The sequence below is a fragment of the Mixophyes fleayi genome, chromosome 5 (genome assembly GCF_038048845.1).
Source record: "Mixophyes fleayi isolate aMixFle1 chromosome 5, aMixFle1.hap1, whole genome shotgun sequence".
Lineage (NCBI taxonomy): Eukaryota > Metazoa > Chordata > Amphibia > Anura > Limnodynastidae > Mixophyes > Mixophyes fleayi.
Window position 1 is genome coordinate 118638932 of NC_134406.1, and position 15593 is coordinate 118654524.

Genomic DNA, 15593 nt, shown 5'->3' on the forward strand with positions numbered 1-15593 from the left:
TTAAATTATCATTAGGCTATTGAATTCTTTTTATAAGTCACACTTTTAGATAATTATTCTAAAGTTGGGGTGTAACAAGAGCTTTCAGGGTTTTATAGCAAAATTTAGTAAGAGCCTACAAAATTTAAATTTAGATAAGAATATTCTTCTTCAGCTCACTTATTACCAGCCTCCTCCTCTTCAGCTTAAGCACATGATATTCTGGGTCATCAAATTCCTTGAGAAGTTGGTGGTCATACTGCATGGAAGAGGGCAGCCTCCTGGGCAGCATGCATGACAGCTGCCAGGCCCTGCAGCAAATGCTCCTCCACTAGTTACACCCTTATATAAAAGTATGGGATCTACATGTGCATTGCTTAGAAATCAGAATTTCCCTCGGGTAGATAGTAGTCTACAGTAGCAGAGAAGTCACACAAGTCCAAGGTTTTGGTACAAGTGGCCTCAGCCAGTTTTATTAAACAGAAAAATAAATAAAGAAAGAAAACTTCAAAATATATAAATATAAAGGTAAATATATATAAATATAAAGGTATAGAGACAGGAGGGAAGAAGACAGTGCCCCATTGGATCTTACAGTCCAAATTACCTAATATACACACACAGACTAGGGTCAATTTTTTTTTCTTTTATAGTAGCCAATTAACCTACTAGTATGTTTTTGGAGTGTGGGAGGAAACCAGAGCACCCAGAGGAAACCCACGCAAACATGGGGAGAACATACAAACTCCTCACAGATAAGGCCATGGTCAGGAATTGAACTCATAACCCCAGCGCTGTGAGGCAGAAGTGCTAACCACTTCGCCACCATGCTGCCCACATATGCAAGCTTTAATCAGTCTACTGTCAGACTGGCAGAACAGAAGACCCGGACTTGGCCTTGTAAATGGTGCCTACCCTTCTCTCTCTATTTACACCACAGAGACCCTTACCTGCTTTTTATTAAAGCTTAACACATTCTTTTGGGAAGCTCTTCCCACACAAAACAATCTTCCTGAGGTTTTTAAAACATGTAGGTCAGAAACCTGGGACTAACATATCTGCCCTGAAACAGTATTCCCGTGTCTTTGTCACAATATATAAAACTTACATATAAAATTTTTCCCAATCTTTCCCCATATTACTCTGTAACGTTCCTCTCTTAATTGAAGCCTTTAGTAGTGCTCTTCACCATAACTAAAATGATGATTAGCTATCATGTCCTTTTAGGATAATGGGTTTCATATTGTTAGATCCCATACCAGTGCTGTATCCAAGAGTTGATTGTAGGAATGCAATGTCAGAATACTGTAAATGTATTAGATAAATATTGCTGAAATGAGTAGGTGACTAGTTGCTACAGTATTTTCATATGGTATGCTCAGCAATTTATTCTGTTGCAAGTGAAAAGTTTATTCAGTTTCAATGTTTTTCTTATCATAAGGCCTAATTACCTCAATTAGGTACACACATACAATCTAAAGAGGAAGAAAATAATGGGGGAACAGAGAGGAAAGAGGAAAAGAACAAGGGAATCTTCATCATACTCATAAATTGACAGATGGTTGACAGTATAGTTAGATGCCAGAAGAATGTATAGCATGATAGCATGTGTGCTGTAAGTAAGGACTTGCAGTTTCCTGTTTGATCATGGGTCCTGTTTGTTTGGAACCTGCCTTGACTTTTCAAATGGTCTCTTTACTACTCTGTGTGTTTTGTGCCTCTGTAATGTGCCTGCTCATTTAGTTATGACCCTGGTCTGGGTTTGAGATACTTTTATGAACTTTCATTCTATGACTCCTATCTTCTGCCTGGTTCCCTATGTTTTCTATGTATAAATGCTTTTTGACTTGGGGGATATCTTGTACTGGTAAGCGTTTCTTGATTTAAGGAAAGTCATTATTTTTTAATGTTATAAGTCATATGGATAAGTATACTAAATGTAATACATTATAATGTTACACTGTAAGGGCTATCAATGTTCATGTTTTTGCTATCATATGCTGAATGAGCTTCGTTGTACAGCTGCACAAGGTATGCGTGCACAATATAAAAAATAACATTATAAATGGTCCTTGTTTACTTGTATGCAGTAACAGTAAGATTAATTGTGCCCCAATACCTGATTTTATAATATTGACATATCTGAGAATAAAAAGCAAAGTGAAAGTGTTGATTTTTTTTTTTGCTCTCAAAGGTGGCACAGATTGGAGACTGACCTTAAAGGTGCAAAAGGCTTTCCATTGAAATTTAAGGTGTACTTGAAGAGTATTTATAGATACATTTCTACTAATATAATAAAAATAGAAATAAAATGCAATAGTAACGCATCTAAGAAAGACAATCACAATGACTCCTTGCTCTCATCGGTTCAGATATAAATGAGACTTAAAGGAGCAATATGTTAGGAAAACAATTTAATAGTTCAGATCAAAAAAGAGTAGTTGTAGTAGGCCAGACTTACACTGAGCAATTATATATATATATATATATATATATATATATATATATATATATATACAAGAATATAATCTCTTCGTCACGTGCAAACTTCACATCCCAGAAGCTGGTTATATTTGTATATAACATTGCCAGTGCTGGCCACCGATATTTACCATGTGGTTACTACAGGAAACATAGATTCCCATGAGGTTTAACTTCTTGTATGCCAATGTCAAAGTTGAATAATTGGATGAAATAAACTATATTGATTGATATTGTTATGACGCAATCGCACGATAAATAACGCACACATACACTTACACATTCACTTGTAAATAGTTCACCTTAAAATAGTTCCAACACACAGTTGTTTATAATCAAATGTAATAGAGTTTACAGTTAAATATAATAATGTTAAAAGCACTTTAAAAGTATCTAAGGCTCAGGATTTAGCAAATGTATAGTTCATGTTTAGTGCCATTTTGATCTGCACATTAACATCTCTCATCCTATAATTTCGGCTTTGCGATCACTTCCTGCAATCAATAGTTATGGAAGATAAAAGATTGAATGATCAAAATGGCATTGTGTTTTAAATTGTTTAGAACTGGTTTGGGTTAGTTTCCTTGAGAAGCACATTTTTTCAGCTGTTGGGGGAAGGTGATCCCCTCTTCCCAGAGAAATCCTTTGAACTGACCTAAGACCTGCATTACATTAGACTGTCCTGAACCCTGAACCAATGGAAACATGCCATGACATCCTCAGTAGTTTTTTCTTCAGACTGAAACTGGAAACTATATCAGCCAAAGCTCTTTCTTTCTCTCTCTCTCTGAACGTGGCTACATGTAAGTATGGCTGTGTTCCATGGACCTCGGTGAAGCTCTATAAGGAAAATGTAATGTATTCAGTGTTTTATACTTTCCTGTTTTAATGTAACATCTTTAATAGGTATCATGTATCGGCTATATTGTACTGTATTGTACTTATTTATTGAACTGCTAAACAAATTGCTTTTGCTAAATAAATTGCTTGTGCTTCGGAAACACAATACAATCGCTTGGGCAATGCTTATTTGAAATGATAGAATTACTTTAATAATTTGGGGGCTCAAAAAGGCACTACATTGCTCACAGATTCACAGAACTGTCAGATTTCGGTTTACCAACAAAGAGTGGGATGAGAACGTATGCCTTTATATTATCTAGTGTTGCTAAATGGAATATCCGCTTTGTGCAATCTATGGGGTGCTAGTGAGAATCTAGGGACAAGAAAGAAAAAAAACAAAAACGTTTCTTTTTCATGTCATTTTGCAATTTAAATGTGGTTTGTTTGCATTGCATAACGTATGTGTTCCTGCAAGAAGGATGTGAACTTCCGGTATTGTTGCCACGTGCTTAAACAATCATGTTCATAGTCTGTTGTATATCTATAGTATAATCACTTGTTAAAGCCTCTGAAACGTTATTACTATTGTTGGGAACTTTGATTTTCTGCACAGAAAAGGTGTATGTCGTGTGATTTGGTGACTTTAAATACACTGAGGTTTGATCTATTGTTGAATAGAGTGTCAGTTGCTGTCTGACAAGGCAGGTGCTCAACTGGTGTACGGTATACAAGGCAGGTATACTGGTGGCGGAAACAAAGCAAGTTTTCGCGACGTGCACCCAAGAGTAATCGCAACATTTACTGATAACTAGTATCTTTAAGCGTTGCGATTGGACCACACGGCAAGGAAAGCCGTGGTTGTGACTTGGGAGCGACGGGGAGGAATTACGTTGGTAAGGCTGGTAATTGACTTTACTGGATGCTGCCAGTTGTAATAAACTGAACAGATTTGCTGGAGAGTCAGGGGTAATCGAGGAGCTGATAGCCCTTTAGTCCGCATTGATATTTCTGTATTAGGGGTCCTCGTTTAGTACGAAAGGAGCGAGTGGACGCCGGTAAAATATCTCTAGCGGTAGATTGCGGGTGGCAGAGTGTTGAAAGTAGTGGCAGGATATTATATTCCTGGGAACCTATATTGTGGCAGGATATTGTGATATTCCTGGGACCCTATATTGTGGCAGCATATTGTGATATTCCTGGGACCCTATTGTTCAACATGGGTGCTAAGCAGACGCTAGAGATGGCCGATGTACTGCCTAAGGAAGGGCCTATTGGTTCAGCAAGGTTTCTTACATGTAAGAAATATGGTGACAAGTGGGTCATGACCAAGGATTGTGCTAGGCCTTTCCCAACAATAGGGAGTTTTAATTCAGAGGTGTTAAATAATGTTAGAGATAAAGTGTGGTTGGTTAAATCAACAAAAATGAGAATTGAACATGATGATTGTTTGAAATTGTGGCAACTAGAGGGGAACACGTGGCAAGGCAGCGCGTGCACAGCAAAAGTAGGCGTGGCGAAAAGTGCGTGCATAGCGGAAGTAAGCATTGCCAAACGAAGAGAAGCGAGCGCAAAGCAGGAAAGTATGAAACACGGAATATAATTTAAAAAAAAAACTTACATTTGCTATTTTTATATCTGTGTAACTATTCAGGTTTAAAAGCTGAGTAACTTAAATGTATATTTTTATTTTTCTCTGTATGGTGGGTGTGATTGAATTTAGGAAAATAACCCTGCTATAGAGAAAAAAAAAAAAGACCAGGTTTTTTTAAACAGTCTGAAGAAACTTTACTTTTCTCTTAATTCCATGCAAAAAGTACAGCCAGGGAAAAGAAGTGTAAAAAAGAAATTTGTTGTGTCTATGCTAATGGCTTAGATTCAGGAATCCTAGAAAAAAAAACCAATCAGTGTCTCCAGACAAATGGTCTTCGTTTATTGACCCTGTCTGCAATAAGGCTATATAGCCTTAGAACAATACACAAAAGACTGGAGATAGGGTTGCTAAGGAGTTATTCTGCAGTGAATGAAGAGATAGAGAGTTTTGTTTTTTGGTTTGTTTGTTTTATGTTGTGTTAAGTTTAGGTTCCTGTCACAGGTCGATGAGAAGGATTGAAAGCAACAAGAAATATCATGTTTGTTTTTTTATTTGAAACTGACTTTATTTTGGTTCTCTTTTTATAGGTAAGGACAAAGAAAGAAGTATATATACTTAGTTATTATGGGGATTACGAAAGAAGTACAAAGCTTTCCCTTGAAAGATAAATTAACAATAATTTATTTGGTTGAGATTCATTATTTAAAATGAAGTGTGCACATACTTCGCTCTAATGTTGTTTTATGTATTTCAGGAGGACACACATGAGAGATATAAAGTATGTGTCACAATGGGTAAACTTTGCACTTCTTCATTATAGTCATGAGATACTGAGTTCCATATGAGCTTACGACGGACGGCACTGGATTGCACGGTTGACGTAAGACCCCCTAGTTAAGTATGGGGAGGGGTCATAGTTTAGTGAATAGCTAAGGGGATTCTTGGAATAAATACAGCCATTTTCCCATAGTGTCCAATCCAGCTGTCATGTTTGCTGTAAAATCTCCCTTTCTGCATGTCTATTTGTTTTCAAACCCTTGTATTCAAATCTTTGTATTCTTATTATTTGTTGCTCTCCTATTTTCTCATTCTTTACATCTATGCTAGTATCTCTCGCTCTTCTTTTGTATAGAGATAGAAAAAGACGTAGACACGGTCTCAGTAATGGGGCTAAGACATTTTCTTGACATAAGACGGACTCAGGGATATACACACTAAACTGACATGAGTTAAAGAAACAGTTGGGGGTTTGGTGTTAAGTGTATAGAAGCTGCTAATTTTAAGCAGAAAGTTTTTTGTTGTGGAAATATGATTCATGTTTTATTTAGATTGCATATCTGCTTTTTGCCTCCTGTGCAAAGTGTGCCTTTATATTTATGCACAAAGGGTAGATGTATGGATTGCTGGAGGTTAGACAAACAGATATGCATCTTTGTGTAGAACATTGGAGTAGGATTTTTGCCACAAGATATGACATAATGTGAAACCCTAGAAAATGTAGAATTTTCGTGTTTTATATTTTTTCACTGTTAGACAGACATGTATTGGATACTGTTATATTTTGAAGAAAGTGTTATAGAAATAGACCCTTTTGCCCTTCTCACTTAGTCAAGTAGCTGAATGTGGGGTACTGAAAATGGCATGTGAGTTGGCAGAGGGAAAATAGATTGATATACATTGGTCTTCAGCATTTTTCTAGTCTAGGGCGCGACGTTGAGGTGACTGAAAAAAATCCTTTATAGCAATACCAGCACATGAGTAGGACACTACATACAGAACTTTACACAGTGACACAGTTACCAACTGAAGTAGCTGCTAGTAAAATCCACACTTACATACACACGACTATACATGGCTGTCACACCAGGGCGAACATAGCTGTCAAATAGACAGCAGGGTTTTATGTGACAGCTGACAAATCTATGTTTTGTTTTGTTTTCGTTGTATTGTTTTAAAATGTGAACACACGCACACATATACATATTGGTTAATATATGAAGATTTGTGTTACCTGAAGAATAATCTGTCTGGAAGGTGAAGAGATGTGGTTAGGAGTCTGGCGGACCCTGGAGAGATGGACAAGGTAGACCAGTAGCTCCCAGAGTGTATCTTCCAGACCTAGCGGAGGCCGCACATGGTCTGGATCAGCTGGGGACAGAAGGTATGTGCAAGCTGATAAGAGTATATTGGGGTGCACCAGCCGTTTCTTCTCAAGCTAGTAGGAAGGCAACGTCCTGTCTTGATTGAGAAAATGTCAGGAAGATGATAACAATAGAGCCATCCCATAACTCTTCTGCAGATGGGTTTTTCTCCAGGTAAAACAAATCCACGTCATTCAATTACCACCTTGCAGGATCCTCAAGTATACACTGGTGTACCAATGAAATATGTCTGGGTAAAGGTGTATTGAAATGTGTCTAATGTATTACTGTGTCATACTCAAAGCTTTTGTTATTCAATGTGATAGCCCTAGAGTTATAATAGGTGATAGGGGTATTCATGTTATTGATAATAAATGTATAATGTATGAGTAGTGATAACAAATTACATACTTTTTGATTAGCCACAAACCAGTGTGAACATAAAGTAATGGTACTAGTTAGAACGAATTGAATACAATGAGATTTGGAACTTGAATGTAGTGGCTGATATCTTTGGCCACTAGTCCTTCCCCGCTATCAAGATCACTCCTAGGCTGCCTCATAACCTCTTGACTTTTGAAATGTTCTTGACCCCTCTTGGGATGAGTTTGTAACTGAGTGACTAGTTTAGACCTTGAGAGGGAAGGTAAACAATGAGACGGCAATCGGGAACGTTCAAAACAATGTTTCCTGAAAAGTTACACTAACTGTCAGGATTTTGGACTGGGAGAGTAAGTTGTGGAACAGTAATTTCCTAGACTCAGGTTATTTGACAGACAGGTACCAAGTGTAAGCTACCAGCATCACGACTTCAAGAGTAGCAGAGACAATGGTACCCATTTCACCCACTGCAGAGAAGCTAACACTCAGATAGGGTCCAAGAACACTCATGAATCTGTTCTGGAAGACCTCGAATGCAGTTAGTAGCACCTGAGCCAAAGGCTAAGACAGTTGTGCAGCATGAAGTTGTACTTTTCCTGTTCTGTGTTTCTCTCATCACATTCTCTTTTTGGGACGGTCAATTCTTTTGATTATTGACAGGTGACAGAGGCTGGTTCAGGTAATGATATTGAGGAATTGGGGATGAAGGAGAAGTTAGTAGCACAATCGGTCCAGCCAATTACTCTATTCAATTCAAGGGTAAAGGAAAATTTGGAAACCTTGGAGCTTGGAGAAAGTCCGAGGGGCTATTGTCTGAGTAGCATTACGTCCGTAAGTACAGTGACCACATAGTTGAAGAGAGGTACATCCAGCGATGCCAGTCCAGTAATATTCAGACTTGAGCGGGCATCCTTGAGAATGATTATCATTCTTGGGTGGGTAAGGTTGTAGACCATAAAGTGCTGAATGTGCTCTCACATGCCTCAGTGGTTATATCTAGTAGGACTAGTTCTGTTTCCACTAAATATTCCTGAGGTACCTGAATTATGGGTGGGAGGTCACTAGGGGAAAAGTACGACACCTAGGTCCCTTAGTCTGGAGTCTCCCAATATTTGGCAAGCCGACCACTGTTTCATGTACAAAGAAACTTGAGTATTGGGAGACTGGGAAGAACGAACAGACAATAGCCCGCCCACAAGTGTTGATGAAAAGAACTGATGACATTATTAGAGTGTATATACTAACGCAAGCTGAAGGAGATTGTATATGACATTATTGATAGACATAGGATGATGTTATTGATGAACATGTACTATATAAATGTTGTTTGAGCTAAAAGACATGCTTTGGACAAATGAACCTGTTAGACATGAAGAACTGTAGTAGAGTATTCTGTATTGTTGATACATGTTCTATTGTACCCTGTAACATTCCAAATAATGCATTACATGTTTTATTGTACCCTTGAAGGGCAGACAAAAAGGTTATCTCCAAGTTCCAGAGGTATACGGTCTATAGAAAAAGATTTTTTTTTTGAGAATTAAGACTCTCTATTATGATAACTTGTTTAGATCTACAGACAGCGTGGTCATACACCAAGGGGGACTTACATTACAGAGCAATGAAACATGGTACTGAGATCCTGCATATAAAATCTTTAGGGTGATAGTTTATTATACTATCAAAGGGTGGAACTGTCAAAGTTGAATAATTGGATGAAATAAACTATATTCATTGATATTGATTTGATTATTTTTTTTTGTTCTCAAAGGTGGCACAGATTGGAGACTGACCTTAAATTTCAATGGAAAGCCTTTTGCACCTTTAAGGTGTACTTGAAGAGTATTTATAGACACATTTCTACCAATATAATAAAAATAGAAATAAAATGCAATAGTAACGCATCTAAGAAAGACAATCACAATGACTTCTTGCTCTCATCGGTTCAGATATAAATGAGACTTAAAGGAGCAATATGTTAGGAAAACAATTTAATAGTTCAGATCAAAAAAAGAGTAGTTGTAGTAGGCCAGACTTACACTGAGCAATTATATATATATATATATATATATATATATATATATATATATATATATACACATACAAGAATATAATCTCTTCGTCACGTGCAAATTTCACATCCCAGAAGCTGGTTATATTTGTATATAACATTGCCAGTGCTGGCCACCGATATTTACCATGTGGTTACTACAGGAAACATAGATTCCCATGAGGTTTAACTTCTTGTATGCCAATGTCAAAGTTGAATAATTGGATGAAATAAACTATATTGATTGATATTGTTATGACGCAATCACATGATGAATAACGCACACATACACTTACACATTCACTTGTAAATAGTTCACCTTAAAATAGTTCCAACACACAGATGTTTATAATCAAATGTAATAGAGTTTACAGTTAAATATAATAATGTTAAAAGCACTTTAAAAGTATCTAAGGCTCAGGATTTAGCAAATGTATCATGTTTAGTACCATTTTGATCTGCACATTAACATCTCTCATCCTATAATTTCGGTTTTGCGATCGCTTCCTGCAATCAATAGTTATGGAAGATAAAAGATTGAATGATCAAAATGGCATTGTGTTTTAAATTGTTTAGAACTGGTTTGGCTCAGTTTCCCTGAGAAGCACATGTTTTCAGCTGTTGAGGGAAGGTGATCCCCTCTTCCCAGAGAAATCCTTTGAACTGACCTAAGACCTGCATTACATTAGACTGTCCTGAACCCTGAACCAATGGAAACATGCCATGACATCCTCAGTAGTTTTTTCTTCAGACTGAAACTGGATACTATATCAGCCAAAGCTCTTTCTTTCTCTCTCTCTCTCTCTCTCTCTCTGAACGTGGCTACATGTGAGCATGGCTGTGTTCCATGGACCTCGGTGAAGCTCTATAAGGAAAAATCAGTGGTACAACTTGCTATACGCAGACCACTGACTTTCCCACTACCTACCTGCACCTGGACAAGTCTCTTCACCATAAGAAGTGGTACAACTTGCTGTACGCAGACCACTGACTTCCCTGTTACCTTCCTGCACTTCTTCACATCCATCAAGATCCTCGTGTTCATATCTACCTAATCATTAACCAGATTGCTGCTAGTCATTGACTTTTCTATTTGCATCCTCTCACCATCTGCTGAGTCATATGTTCCGCTAGTCACCCTGCTACCAGAGGACCACTGTGTAACCCACACTACTCTGGTAAGATCATCATCTGGTGATATCCTGGGCAAAGACTCCTACTGCCCGTGACAGTAAGATCAGGCCATGACAGACCCAGGATCGGAACCAACAGCTATATAGATGCTGCAGTATCTGGTCACCCGTATCGAACAACAAGATGTTCGCCAACAACAGTTGTTGCAATTTTGTCAGGCTTTAGCCTCACAAGGAACCCCTGTGCAAAATGTAGCAGCAACCGTTGAGCTTCCCGTGTCTCCATCTCCTTCCCGAGTGCCATCCCAGGTGTCCATTGCTTCCACGCTACACCTGCCTACTCCTTCTAAATATGATGGAGATCCCAAAACCTGTAGGGGCTTTCTTAATCAATGCTCCGTTCATTTTGAACTTCAACCTCATAACTTCTTTACTCATCGTTCCAGAGTGGCCTTTCTCATCTCTTTGTTTTCCGGACACTTCGAAACGTGGAAATAAACTTGGCACTATCTTGCAACAAAGGGTCATTTCTCTCCTACAGAGGGGAAGCCCATGCAGCTTCCAGCATCCTCCGTATACGCCAAGGATCTCGCACCGTAGCTCAGTATGTCATTCAATTTCAGATACTTGCCTCTGAACTTCAGTGGAACACTGAAGCCTTGATTGCCACCTTCTGGCAGGGGCTTTCTGATAAGATTAAAGACGCACTGACCTCACAAGAACTACCCTCCTCCTTGGATGAGTTGATTTCTCTTTGCCATTGTGTAGACATGAGATTTCTTGAGAGAGATTCCGAGAAAGTAACTTCCTATAAAGCACCTCTTCGCATTCCGTTAATTACTGAGCTCTTCGATCGTATCAAGGGAGCCCGGATCTTTACCAAGCTGGATCGTTGAGGTGCCTATAATTTAATTCGGATCAGGTCCAGAGACGAATGGAAGACAGCTTTCAACACCAGAGATGGGCATTATGAGTACTTAGTTATGCCCTTCGGGTTGTGTAACGCCCCCGCTGTCTTCCAGGGTTTCGTGAATGAGATCTTCCGGGACCTGTTATATGTTTGTGTCGTCGTCTATCTGGACGACATATTAATTTTTTCTCAGGATCTGCCCTCTCATCATCAACACGTGGCAGAGGTCCTTTCCAGACTCCGAATAAATTCTTTATTTTGCAAATTAGAAAAATGTTCATTTGAGTTGCCCCAGATTCCATTTCTGGGATATATTGTCTCCGGAGTTGGCCTTCAGATGGATCCAGAAAAGGTGAATGCTGTATTACATTGGCCCCAGCCAACTACTCTTCGTGCAATCCAACGTTTTTTAGGTTTTGCTAATTATTACAGACGCTTCATTCAAGATTTTTAGTCTATTGCATCTCCTATAGTGGCCCTAACTCGCAAGGGGGCCAACACTAAACAATGGTCCTCTGAGGCCCTTCAAGCTTTCCAGTGTCTCAAAGAGTCCTTCTCCTCCGCTCCTGTTCTTCGACAGCCTGATGTGACGCTTCCCTTCTTCCTAGAGGTAGACGCCTCTAATGTTGGCTTAGGAGCCATTTTATCCCAAAGATCAGAGCAACAAAAATTTCATCCTTGTGCCTTTTATTCCCGGGGTCTTCTACTCGCGGAGAAGAATTATACCATCGGGGACAAGGAGTTGCTGGCCATAAAAGCAGCATTAGAGGAGTGGAGATATTTGCTGGAGGGAGCTCGTCATCCTGTAATAATTTTTACAGACCATAAAAATTTGTCATATCTACAGTCAGCTCAATGTTTGAATCCTCGTCAAGCAAGATGGTCTCTTTTCTTTTCTCGGTTTGAACTTATTATAACCTTCAAACCAGCTGCAAAAAATAAAAAAGCAGACGTCCTATCCCGGGCATTCGTGACGTCCTCAGACGTTGAAAATGGTCCTAACCATTTTATATTAGCTCCCAAATGTGTTTTTCTGGCCGCTTCATCCACCAAGGTGCTACCATTTGGGAGAACTCTCGTGCCTCCATCTCTTAGGAAGAGAATTTTGTCTTGGTTTCATTCTTCACGTTTTTCTGGACATTCTGGTGAACGCAAGACTTTCGAAATCCTTTCTCAAAGCTACTGGTGGCCCTCTATGAGGAGAGATGTCAAAGACTTCGTGGCTGCCTGTGAGTTATGTTCCCAGTTTAAAACTCCCTACAGAACACCAGTGGGATTACTTCAACCACTACCCATTCCTTCCAAGCCTTGGACCCATATTAGTATGGACTTTGTTACAGATCTTCCTCCTAGTAAAAAGTGTAATACCATTTGGGTAGTGGTGGATAGATTTTCGAAAATGGCACATTTCGTTCCTTTGACCGGTTTACCTTCTTCATCTACTCTGGCTGATCATTTCATCGAAGAGATTTTCCGAATTCATGGATGTCCTTCTGTGATTGTTTCTGATAGAGGAGTGCAATTCGTCTCCAGATTCTGGCGAGCCCTTTGTAAGACCTTGGGTATTCAATTATCACTCTCATCTTCCTACCATCCTCAATCAAAAGGACAGACTGAGAGAGTCAATCAAGATCTCGCTACTTTCATAAGGATGTTCTCCTCAGCCAACCAAGACAACTGGGTAGATTTGCTCCCATGGGCTGAATTCACCCATAACAACATGTATCATGAGTCATCTTCAAGGAGTCCATTGTTTGTGGTTTACAGTCACCATCCGTCTTTCCCGGAATTTCCTGCCCTCCCTCCCACCCAAGTTCCTGCGGTAGAGACTGTTTGTCAGACCTTCAAAAATATTTGGTCTCAGGTTAAAACCTGTTTAAAGAAGACATATGCCAGATACAAGTCGATTTGCAGATAAAAAGAGACGGGCTATTCCACCACTTAAAATTGGAGATCATGTATGGCTATCAACCAAAAATATTCGTTTGAAGGTTCCATCTATGAAGTTCGCTCCTCGTTTTATTGGTCCATATAGGATCACTCAAGTGATAAATCCAGTTTGTTTCAAACTTCTACTACCTAAGAACCTTCGTATTTCCAACGCCTTCCATGTATCATTACTCAAGCCTCTTATCATCAACCGTTTCTCTGTTCCTCCTTCAGCACCTCGGCCAGTTCAAGTTCATCAAGAGGAGGAGTTTGAGATCACTCATATATTAGATGCAAAAATTTTGCGAGGAGTTCTTAGTTTCCTCGTTCATTGGAAGGGCTTTGGTCCCGAAGAACGTTTGTGGATTCGGGCAGAAGATCTCAACGCCCCAACTCTTCTAAGAAAATTTTATTCTAAGTATCCGGGCAAACCCGGCTCCATGTGTTCTGTGCCCACCTTTAAAAGGGGGGGGTACTGTCACTCACCGGACCGTGAGTGCCTCTTCACTGGTGCGTGGCTCTCCAGTATTCCTGCCAGCACCTATCCTGAACAGTGGCCGCCCGCCATCCTGATGGTCTGCGCATGCGCAGTTCCTAAGAACTCTTCTGACCTTTGCTTTTAGTTAATTGGTTGATCAGGCAACGCTCCCTATTTAAAGCACCTGTGTTCATTACCTCGTTGCCTGATCTTGGAGTCTCATTCCCTGTGAGTCTCTGAAGGTGTTCCTGTGTACTTCCCCGTGTCTTCAGCTTCCTGAGACTGTGTTATTACTCCGCATATCTGCTGGGAGGTTTACCTCTTTGTTCAGTTGTGAGATACATATGCTAATTGACCTTCTGCTATTAGCCTGGATTCCAGTAGTGAATTCGTCTCTGTCAAGCAGCGCCTGCCACACCAACATAGACTTGTGCATATTGTTTGGGATCAAGTTCCTTGTGCTCTCAGTGTCTACATTTTATGTTTCCACTCATCGACACCTGTACCTATCCCCACCTATAGCAGTGGTACAACTTGCTGTACGCAGACCACTGACTCCCAGTTACCTACCTGCACCTGGACAAGTCCTCACCATAAGCAGTGGTACAACTTGCTATACGCAGACCACTGACTTCCCCGCTACCTACCTGCACCTGGACAAGTCTTCTCACCATAAGCAGTGGTACAACTTGCTATACGCAGACCACTGACTTCCCCGTTACCTGCCTGCACCTGGACAAGTCTCTTCATTATAAGCAGTGGTACAACTTGCTGTACGCAGACCACTGACTTCCCTGTTACCTTCCTGCACTTCTTCACATCCATCAAGATCCTCGTGTTCATATCTACCTAATCATTAACCAGATTGCTGCTAGTCATTGATTTTTCTATTTGCATCCTCTCACCATCTGCTGAGTCATATGTTCCGCTAGTCACCCTGCTACCAGAGGACCACTGTGTAACCCACACTACTCTGGTAAGATCATCATCTGGTGATATCCTGGGCAAAGACTCCTAGTGCCCGTGACAGTTAGCTTTAAGACCAGGAGCTCATTGCATCTCTTGACATCTGGGTCAGATGGAAAGAGAGAGAAGACATAGCTCTTAACCTAGAATCATGCACAGTTGCCAAAATCGGAACTGGACAAACTAAACATTATATGACTGTGACAGCCCACTGGGTTGGTGAATTGCCTTCAGCAGCAGAAACAGCAGCAGCATGTACCCAACAATGCCAGATTATTCCGAGGCAGGGTACTCTGTTTATCAGTGGCTTCACTAAGAGACATACCAATGACAACCTGTTTGAAAAACTAAGGGATGTCATTGCAACATGGCTTATCCCATTTGGACTCTCCTGAGGATATATCATTTATGATAATGCCACCAATATTGTGAGAGCATTATAGCTGGGTGATATCCATCACATTCCCTGTTTTGTTTACACAATTTACTTGGTGGTACAGAGCTTTTGAAAAATGACAGGGACGTCCAGGAGATGCTGTTTGTGGCCTAAAAAATTTCGGGACATTTTCGTCATACTGCAACAGCATGTAGGAAATTGCAGCAGCTGCAAGAACAATTTATTTTGCCCTGCCACCAACCAAAGCAAGAGGTAAGGATGGAGGAATAGCGAAAAGCCATCCACGCTTACTCCACAAGCCATGACATTGGGAA

The 15593-nt window shown here is 39.9% G+C and overlaps 1 protein-coding gene across 1 annotated transcript in view; it reads right to left on the minus strand.

Moving 5' to 3' along the window:
• ADCY2 (adenylate cyclase 2) overlaps positions 1 to 15593 on the minus strand; it is a 1242889-nt gene that overhangs the window by 883951 nt on the left and 343345 nt on the right. The window lies entirely within an intron of this gene.